Genomic DNA, 11,082 nt, shown 5'->3' with positions numbered 1-11,082 from the left:
TTACAGTGCTAGACAAAAAAAGAAATTAAAAGGAAATAATTAAATCAATAGATAGACAAATAAAAAATTAAAACGAAAAAAAATTGCAAGGGGAATATAACATGTAATTAAGTTTTTTTTTTGTTTTTTGTTTTTTTTTTTTTTCAAAAAAAAGGAATCTCAGACATGGGTAACTGTATATTTTTTAGTTTTTGGATTTTTCCATAAGCTTTAAGGATTTTTTTTTATAATTCAAAATCGTTTATGAAGAAATTCAAATTTGGGGAGCATTTTTGCATTCTGTTTTTGTGAATGAAGAACTTGGCCAGGCCTAAAAGAACATTGACACGGAGTTCATCTGTTATGTTGCTTATAAGTAAACCAAATGTGATATCATCTTTTGAGAGGGAAACTGGTGATGATGGAATGAGAATGAGAAAAAATATATGGTCAGTGGTTTCAATGTTGTCTTCACAAAATGTACAAATATTATCTTCAAAAGTAAAGCGTACCCTCAATAATTCCTTAGATGGGTAGATGTCATTCATAATTTAGAAGTGGGTTTCTTTGTGCCTTGGGGGGTATGGGTAGAGTCAGATACATAGTTCGCAGCGTGGCAATCGATTCCTTATCAAATTCATTTCAAATATTATTTTTGTTTTGACGTCCAGGGAATAAGTTTCCTGTGAAACATGTCCTAATAAAGGAGTTGGTGCACTTTCTGTCCGGAATTGAGATTCCCTGGAGTGATAGTCGGGGTAACTGTGGTTGTACGGTTTGGTGCGTCATTATATTTTTGGTCAGGAATACAAATTGTCGAGGCAGTGCGTTTCGTAACTTTATCAACTCTAATATGGGAGGCTTAAATCTGTGTGTAGTACAGAACTGTTCATAGTCTAGACGACTGCCATTGTCATCCATCAAGTCAATTATTGACCATATACCTTTCTCAAAGCATTCCTTGTAAAACAGAGGTTTGTTGCCATGCAGTACATATCTATTGTTCCAAATTATTGTACTGTGTGGTGAGAAATTGTGTACATATATCATTTTCCAGTATAATAGTATTTGTTTATGGAACTCTGAAAATTGGACAGGAATCTTGTTGATATCCAAGTCAGAGATAAGTAGAAGACTTAGGCTGCCGACTATGTTGAATAAGTAGTTTGGAGTACAATACCAGAAAAAATGATGATGTTTGATCCAGGATTTCAACCAGTTCACCTTCAATGTCCCATTCAGGCAGTCCAACTCTATCACTTTCAGCCCTCCGTCACTTGTTTCTTTCCCCATATGTGATTTTTTTAGATGGTGTGGTTTGTTCCTCCAGATAAAGTTGAAATTTATTTGGTTAATAGATTTTATGAGTTGATTTGGAGCAGCATTGGAATACACTGGGTATATACATCTGGATAAACATTCCATTTTAGTCAAATATATCGGGCCTAATATTGATAAATCTCTTTGGAGCCATATATTCAATTTAGCTTTACTTTGATTCAGTTTAGATTCAATGTTCCTGGACTGATTTAACTTTTGGTCCTTAGATAGGAAAATGCTCAAGTATTTTATTTCTGATTTGATAGGAACATTGCTGATTTCCTTTAGTGGTGAGTCATGCAGCTCAAGAAGTTTGCATTTCTTTAAGTTTAATGACAATCCTGAAGCCTTGTAGAATGTTTTAATTTTTTCAACGCTTATTGGGACTTGATGTTCATTTTTCAAAACTAAGGTTGTGTCATCTGCCAGCAGGCTAATAACAATTTCTGTCCCCGACATTATTTCTGTCCCACACATACACACACACACACACACACATACACACACACACACACACACACACACACACACACACACACACACACACACACACACACACACACACACACTCACACACACCTTAATTCCACTCTTTTATATACGCATGTCTGGAGTTCCGGGAGCTCGTTCTCAACGTTCTGGGGATAATCATAGCTGTGCTGATAGCATTAGCCGAAACGCCCCCCCCCCCCCCCCACCACCACCACCACCCCACACACATTAGCTCCTCCATTCATTCACATGTACACGCCGGCTGCTCCGGGAGCTCCACGCCGACGTTTCGGTGATCGATGTCCGGAGAAGGTGCACCATTGCCGGTCTGCGGTGTCCTGTAGACCCCCCCCCCCCCATACACACATGCAATACGCCTTGAAACGCATCGCTCGCACCGACGCGGGGAATCCTTTTCCCTACTTCCACAACAACGGCGAGAATCGCGTTGCGTCGGCCGCCTCGAGGAAGGGGGGGGGGCGGCATTAAGGGGGGGGGAGAGAGAGACATGGAGATTTTCTCAGCCTCTCATTCTTTTTTTTTTTTTTTTGAATTGAACATAAATAGTACACACAACTATACAAATGTACAAATAAACATGGCAAGGTAGAACTGAATGTGAATGAAACAACCAGGCATGAGGAAGCAAAGGACATAAGGACATTCGTTCTGTATGGAATCAGAAGTTAATAGTGTTAACGGTTTGTGAGAAATTTACAGTGCTAGACAAAAAAAGAAATTAAAATGAAATAATTAAATCAATAGATAGACTAATAAAAAATTAAAACGAAAAAAAGATTGCAAGGGGAGTACAACATGTAATTAAGTTGGCGACTCACAAGGAATCTCAGATATCAAACTGTATATTTTTTGTTGATTATATATAAACATATACAAAACAAACATATATTGTTTGTTGTTGTTTATTTTTGGGATATGTTGAGGAATATTTGTTGGAAAGGAGTCACAATCGCTTTTTGACAATGTCGAAGTGTATAGGTGGCGATAGAATTTAAAGATTTCTGTGGAAATTATAGCCTCATCTGTAATTTCCTTGTTATTAAGACGGTCTTCCGCTTTGCTCCGCTCCTCCGCTCCTCCGCTCCTCCGCTGCGGAACCAGGTACTACCGATCCGCCAGACTCAGGTGAATTGCGGACAGGGCTTTTGCTGTCCTCCGCTTCTCCGCTTTGGGCCCTGGAACTCCCGAACCGCTGAACATAAGCGAATCACGGTCCGGGCTTCTGCCCTCCTCCGCTCCTCACCTCATCCGCTCCAGGCCCTGGTACTCCCTGTCCGCGGGAACACCCCCCCCCCCCCCACCCACCAAAACAAACTCTCACACGCAGATAAACACACACACACACACACACACACACACACACACACACACACACACACACACACACAGACAAACACACAAACACACACACACACACCTGAACTCATCATAGCTGTGCTAATAGCATTGGCCAAAACGTATCCACAACAAAACAAACATTAGCTCATCCACTCATTCACATATGTGTGTGCCTAGAGGTACGGGAGCTCCAGTCATACGTCCGGGTGATCTATGTCCGAAGAAGGCTCACATTGGCCGGTCTAAGGGGTTCTTCTGCCCCCAAGCTTCCCCGCCTCTGAGAGGAGAAAAATTACCTCCGCTTCTCAGCTCCACCGCTCCTCCTGTATGGGCTCTGGTACTCCCCCCCCCCACCTAAACAAACTCTCACACATACACACACAAACACACTCACACACACACAAAAACACACAAACACACACACACACACACACACATACACACACCTTAACTCATCATAGCTGTGCTAATAGCATTAGCCGAAACGCATCCACAACCAAACAAACATTAGCTCATCCACTCATTCACATGTGTGTGCCCAATGGTCCGAGAGCTCCAATCATACGTCCGGGGGATCTATGTCCGGAGTATGCTCACATTAGCCAGTCTAAGGGGTTCTTCTGCCCCCAAACTTCCCCGCCTCTGAGAGGAGAAACATTACCTCCGCTCCTCCGCTTCTCAGCTCCATCGCTCCTCCGCTTTGGGCCCTGGAATTCCCGAACCGCTGGACATAAGCGAATCACGGGCCAGGCTTCTGCCCTCCTCCGCTCCTCAGCTCATCCGCTCGAGGCCCCGGTACTCCCTGTCCGCGACCCCCCCCCACCTAAACAAATTCACACTCACACACACGCACACACACACACACACAGACACACACACACACACACACACACACAAACACACCTTAACTCATCATAGCTGTGCTAATAGCATTAGCCGAAACGCATCCACAACCAAACTGTTGCGTTTAAGTTCGCAGCTTCTTCGTTTCATGTTTCGGAAGGAATTCACAAGTTTGCCTTGTTTGAATCGTCTTTTATTTTCTTCTTCACAGCTCCGGGAATCAACATCGGTTAGCCATGGGACATGTACAGTACAGAGTGAGGGAAAAATTCCCGCCAGCACCGCTATACCAAAAAAAAAACACTGACGTAGAAGTTAACGTCAAGTTAGCTGAACAGTCGCGAAAAACTAAAACAAGTCCCAAACCTTGTCATAAAGTGCCATGCATTTCCTGAGAGTAGATACAAATACAACATATGTATACTAGAATGTAAACTCAAATAAAACTAATGAGATCACCTATTTCAACACCCCCTCTTGATCTCAACATCCAAAAAAAAACTTTGGACATTTTAATTTCCAAAGAACCACTTTTTGAATTTTTCTATTGTTACCTTTGTCATGAGTTTGTCAAGATGTCTGCCAACATGTCCTCTGATGGACAATAGATAAGATTTATTTAGCCCTCACTGAGTGCTTCACGAATGAAATGATATTTTACATCAATGTGTTTTGACCTTTGTCTGTTTACAGGATTCTTACTCAGTGCGATGGCCCCCTGATTGTCTCCGTAGATTGTTGTGCAACTGTACATTTTGTTGTCCATACCGTTTAACAGTTGAGACAGGTACATGTTTTCTTGTGCGGTGGTGGCTCAGCCGATGTATTCAGCCTCACATGTTGACAGGGCCACTGTGGGCTGTTTCCTTGACTTCCATGCAATGGCTGGGCCTTGTTTTGTTAAACTGAAACAGTAGCCTGTAGTGCTACGTCTGTCTTCTACAGATGATGCCCAGTCTGAATCACTGTAAGCTATCAGGTTCAAATCCTCCTTATTTGTCTTGAAACTTAGTTCATAATCAGCTGTCCCCTTCAAAAACCTCAGAACATGTTTTGGAGCTACTACATTTTTTACTTTTGCCATTGCCAGATTCTGTGATAGTTTGCTCACTATCCAGCTGATATCAGGTCTGGTGCAAGTCATGGCATAAATAAGACTGCCTACAATCTCACGATATTCTTTGGGGTCGACAGGTTCACTTTGCTCATTTTCATCAGCTACAGGGATGCCCTCTAATTTTTGCTCACTTGGAGTAGATCTTGCTTTACATTCTGACATTCCAAATCTCTCTAGCATTTTTAGGATGTACTTTGTCTGGTTCATTTTGATTTCATCCCCCTTTTGTTCAAATTGTATGCCCAAAAAATATGATAGTTTCCCCAGGTCTTTCATGTTGAACTTGAATTTCATGTTCTGTTTAAATGTGCTGAGTGCATCATTGCTGCTTGCTGCAATAATTAAATCATCTACCCAAATTATTACAATGATTGTGTCACCATTTTCCGTCTGTTTTCTGTACACACAGTGGTCAGAGAGATTTCTCACAAAGTTGTCCTGTTCTAAATGGTCATTAAGGAGTTCATACCAGTTTCTTCCTGATTGTTTCAGGCCATAAAGAGATGTCTTTAATCTATACACTAGTTTCTCTCCTGTTTCTGACATCATTTCAAACCCTTCTGGTTGTTCCAAGAAAATCTCCTCATGTATAGGAGCATGTAAATATGCCGTCTTAACATCCATTTGATGGACAATGAGGTTATTTTGTACGGCTATCTGCATTAGTGCCCGCACTGATGTAATGTTAGCTGTCGGTGCAAAAGTTCCATAGTAGTCTATGGCTTCTGTTTGATTGTAACCCTTAGCTACATATCTGGCCTTAAATATTTGTCCTCCTTCAGCATTTTCTTTAAGGGCAAATACCCATTTTCCTCCAATTACTTTTCTCCCTTCAGGTAAAGTTGTCAGTTCAAATGTGTCATTCTATTTAATCGAGTCAATCTCTTCCCTCATGGCACAATTCCACCCGGGTGCCAGTGGTGACTTCAGTGCTTCACTATAATTCTGTGGGACTCCGCACACAGTCCTGTAACAGTAATCAATAGTTGTATGATTTTTATCATTGTTAATATAGTCTGTCTGATCATCCTCTAAATACCTTGGAACGACCCTTTTTCGTCTAGGATAGCGACTGGTTTGATTATATCTGGGTTTTATGTCTGACCTCGTCTCTTTTTCATTTTGGACATTTTCTGCTGTTTCTTCGTCATGTGACACATCTGCGTTAGTACTCTCATCCTCATTTTGTATATGGTTGTCTGTTTTATTTTCACTTTGTGACACAGCAATACTGGTTTCATCTGTAGATTCTGTGCCTTCATATCCCTGGATTTCTGTCTCATAATCATCAGTTTGTGTTTGTTGTTCAATTCTTCCCTTTTTGATCAATTTCACCAGTCTCTGTTTTGCCACTTTTTCTGTAAGTGGATTATAGACCAGGTATGAAGGGCTTTTCTTACTGTATCCCACAAATATTCCTCTTTCACATCTGGGATCTAATTTCTTAGTGTCATGTTTGTATGCAGAACACTCAGTTCCGAATATCCACATTTTTGAGAGATTTGGCTTTCTCCCTGTTAACATGAAGTATGGGGTATTTTCGAGTCTGTCATTGTAACATCTATTTCGAATATGGGCAGCGGTCTGGACAGCATAAGGCCACAAAACCTTTGGTAATCCTTTTTCTATTAGCATACACCTTGCCATTTCAAAAAGGGTCCTCCATTATCTTTCTGCTGTCCCATTTTGATGGGGAGAGTATGGGGATGATGTTTCATGTCTTATGCCTTTCTCCCTTAGAAGAGATTGAAAAGCATTTCCTGTGAATTCAGTCCCGTTGTCTGACCTGATACATTTGACACGACCATACGCTGCGCTGTCAGCAAGGAACTTCTCTGTTGCTAATGTAGCTTCACTCTTGTATTTGAGAAAATATACAAATACTGCCCCTGAATAATCATCTGTGAATGAAATGACATACTTATGCCCTTCTTGACCAGCTGGTTCAATCGGGCCTGATAAGTCAGCGTGTACCATTTTTAGGGGTGCATCAGCTTTTGCATCAGCTTGCCTGTTTCTGCTATTTGTGAATTTTCCCTCTGTGCATACGTTACAGTCTACCTTGGTCTGACCTGTAATCTTCATACCCTCGACTAAGTTTGGTCATTTTAATACATCTTTTACATTGCGGTGTCTCATAATCTCATGCCATGTTTTGACATCACAAGTTCAGTTTACTTTATCCCTGGACATCATGTCATTTACTGTATCATCATAAAGTTGTTGATAATTTACCGTTCTTATGTAGTAGAGTCTGTCACATTCCTCAATGCTGAAAATTGTTCCTTCTTTGGTTATGAATCTGTTCTCTCCTTCTTTGAATATCACGCTGGCTCCATCAGCTGTGGCTGCCTTCACCGATATGAAGTCCTGAGGATATGATGGGATGAATAAGGCTCCCCTTAAGGTTACCAGGACAGGTTTTCCTTCAATGTCCTGGAGTAACACTTCTGCATCACCTCTTTTTAGTGCCACTTTGTTTCTTCTGGTCCCGTCTGCTAGCTCCATGTAATGTTTGTTTGGGTTGAAAAACTCATCAAATCTTGTGAATTTGTCTTCTTGTGTTATGATGTGTGATGTAGCGCCACAGTCTACCATCAGTCCATTTTTTCTGATATTTTCCGGAGGGACTTTTTGACTGACCTTGAATACAAAAGTTTGCTCATCTTCTTTATCTTTGTCTTGGATGTCTGTGTTTTGTTTGACCGAGTCTTCTTTGGGCTTGGATTTTCTTCTGCATGTCTCATCGGTGTGGGTTGCGCTTCTGTGATAGCTGCACCATTTTGGCCCTGATTTTTGGTGACAAGCTTTTGCCATATGGCCACGGTTTCCACATCCATAGCAGATCACGGTTGACATGTCCACTTTCATTACATTGTCTGATTTGGTTTTGCTGTCAAACTTTTCAGTCTCTTCATAACTTCTTAGTTTACTCTTGAACTGAATAAACGTCATTTCTTAACTGCTCTGAGTTACATGAATGACGAAGGGCTTGTATGGTTCTGGAAGCCCTTTCATAACCATAGCGATCATCAGCTCATCACTTATCACCTGTTTTGTGTTTCTCGGAGCGGTGACTGCCTTTTCTGCTCTGATAATGTAATCTGTTATTGTTTCGTCGGGTTCCTTCTTGAGTGAGCATAGTTCGCTGTACAGGGAAATAATTCTGGGCTTACCCTGGCTGGCAGAATGATCCCGTAATATTTTCAAAGCTTTTCGACCGTCATCTGCGGCTTCCCTCATTACCAATGATAGACTTTTATCATCGAGGAACTGGATAAGCTCAGCGTAGCATTCTGCATTTTTACCTGGGTCGGGCTCAACAGTTGAAAGAATTGTCTCTTTCAAACCTTCAAGTCGCATGTGTCCCAGAAACTTTACTTCCCAAAGCTCGTAGTTGTTTTCGTCTCCATCGGCAACCAAACGTTGCCATCTTCCTCCTTTTGTTCGTAGCCTGGGCCCATAACCTGTTGCGTTTAAGTTTGCAGCTTCTTCGTTTTCCATGTTTCGGAAGGAATTCACAAGTTTGCCTTGTTTGAATCGTCTTTTATTTTCTTCTTCACAGCTCCGGGAATCAACATCGGTTAGCCATGGGACATGTACAGTACAGAGTGAGGGAAAATTCCCGCCAGCAGCGCTATACCAAAAAAGAAAACACTGACGTAGAAGTTAACGTCAAGTTAGCTGAACAGTCGCGAAAAACTAAAACAAGTCCCAAACCTTGTCATAAAGTGCCATACATTTCCTGAGAGTAGATACAAATACCACATATGTATACTAGAATGTAAACTCAAATAAAACTAATGAGATCACCTATCTCAAATCAAACAAACATTAGCTCATCCACTCATGCACATGTGTGTGCCCAATGGTCCGGGAGCTCGAATCATCCGTCCGGGGGACCTATGTCCTAGAGAAGGCTCACATTGGCCAGTCTAAGGCGCCCTGCTGCCCCCAAACTTCCCCTCCTCTGCGTTTGAGAAGAGAAACATTACCTCCGCTCCTCCGCTCCTCTGCTTCTCCGCTTCACCGTTCCTCCGCTATGGGCCTTGTTAACCCTAACCCTAACCCTAACCCTAACCCCCTGTCCGCGGCCCCCCCCACCTAAACAAACTGTCACACACATATACACAAACGCACACACACACACACAAACACACACACACACACACACACACAAGAACACACAAACACACAAAAACACACACACACACACACCTTAAGTCATCATAGCTGTGCTGATAGCATTAGCCGAAACGCATCCACAACCAAACAAACATTAGCTCATCCACTCATTCACATGTATGTGCCCAGAGGTCTGGGAGCTCCGGGCATACGTCCGGGGCATCTATGTTCGGAGAAGGCACACATTGGCCGGTCTAAGGGATCCTGCTGCCCCCAAGCTTCCCCGCCTTTGAGAAGAGAAATATAATATCGCTCCTCTGCTCCTCCGCTTCTCAACACCTCCGCTCCTCCGCTATGGGCCCTGGTACTCCTGATCCTGCGAACTCAGGAGAATTGCGTGACGTGCTTCTGCTCTCCTCCACTCCTCCGCTTCTCCACTCCTCCGCCTTTCCGCTTTGGGCCCTGGAACTCCCGAACCGCTGGATATAAGGGAATCACGGGCCGGGCTTCTGCCCTGCTCTGCTCCTCAGCTCATCCGCTCGAGGCCTTGGTACTCCCTGTCCGCAACCCCCCCCACCTAAACAAACTCTCACACACACACAGAGACACACACACACACCCAAACACACAAACACATACACACAGACCTTAACTGATCATAGCTGTGCTAATAGCATTAGCCGAAACGCATCCACAACCAAACAAACATTAGCTCATCCACTCATTCACATGTGTGTGCCCAATGGTCCGGCAGCTCCAATCATACGACCGGAGGATCTATGTCTGGAGAATGCTAACATTAGCCCATCTAAGGGGTTCTGCTACCCCCAAGCTTCCCTGCCTCTGAGAGAATAAACATCACCTCCGCTCCTCCGCTTCTCAGCTCCACTGCTCCTCTGCTTTGGGCCCTGGAATTCCCGAACCGCTGGACATAAGCGAATCACGGGCCGAGCTTCTGCCTTCCTCCGCTCCTCGGCTCATCCGCTCTTGGCCCTGGTACTCCCTGTCCGCGACACCCCCCCCCCACCAAAAGAGCCTCTCACACACACACACACACACAAAGACACTCACACACACACACAGACACACACATACACACATACACACACTTTAAGTCTTCATAGCTGTGCTAATAGCATTAGCCAAAACGCATCCACAACCAAACAAACATTAGCTCATCCACTCATTCACATGTGTGTGCCCTGGTACTCCCTGTCCGCGACCCCCCCCCACCAAAAGAAACTATCACACACATACACAAAGACACTCACACACACACACACACAGACACGCATACACACCTTAAGTCATCATAGCTGTGCTAAAAGCATTAGCCGAAACGCATCCACAACCACAAACACTAGCTCATCCACTCATTCACATGTATGTGCCCAGAGGTCTGGGAGCTTCGGTCATACGTCTGGGGGAGCTATCTCCAGAGAAGGCTCACATTAGGCCGTCTAAGGGGTTCTTCTGCCCCCAAGCTTCCCCGCCTCTGAGAGAAGAAACATTACCTCCGCTCCTCTGCTCCTCCGCTTCTCAGCTCCACCGCTCCTCCGTTATTGGCCCTGGTACCGCCCCCCCACCTAAACACACTCACACACACACAAAAACACACAAACACACACAAAGACACTCACACACACACACACACACACACACACACACACACACACACAAACGCACCTTAACTCATTATAGCTGTGCTAATAGCATTAGCCGAAATGCATCCACTACCAAACAAACATCATCTCATCCACTCATTCACATGTGTGTGCCCAATGGTCCGGGAGCTCCAATCATACATCCGGGGATCTATATCTGGAGAAGGCTCACAGTGGCCGGTC

This window comes from Fistularia commersonii, unplaced genomic scaffold (assembly GCF_037954325.1).
Source record: "Fistularia commersonii isolate RoL2024-O1a breed Wild unplaced genomic scaffold, RoL_Fcom_v1.0 HiC_scaffold_38, whole genome shotgun sequence".
Lineage (NCBI taxonomy): Eukaryota > Metazoa > Chordata > Actinopteri > Syngnathiformes > Fistulariidae > Fistularia > Fistularia commersonii.
Note: the sequence above shows the minus strand (reverse complement) of the source record.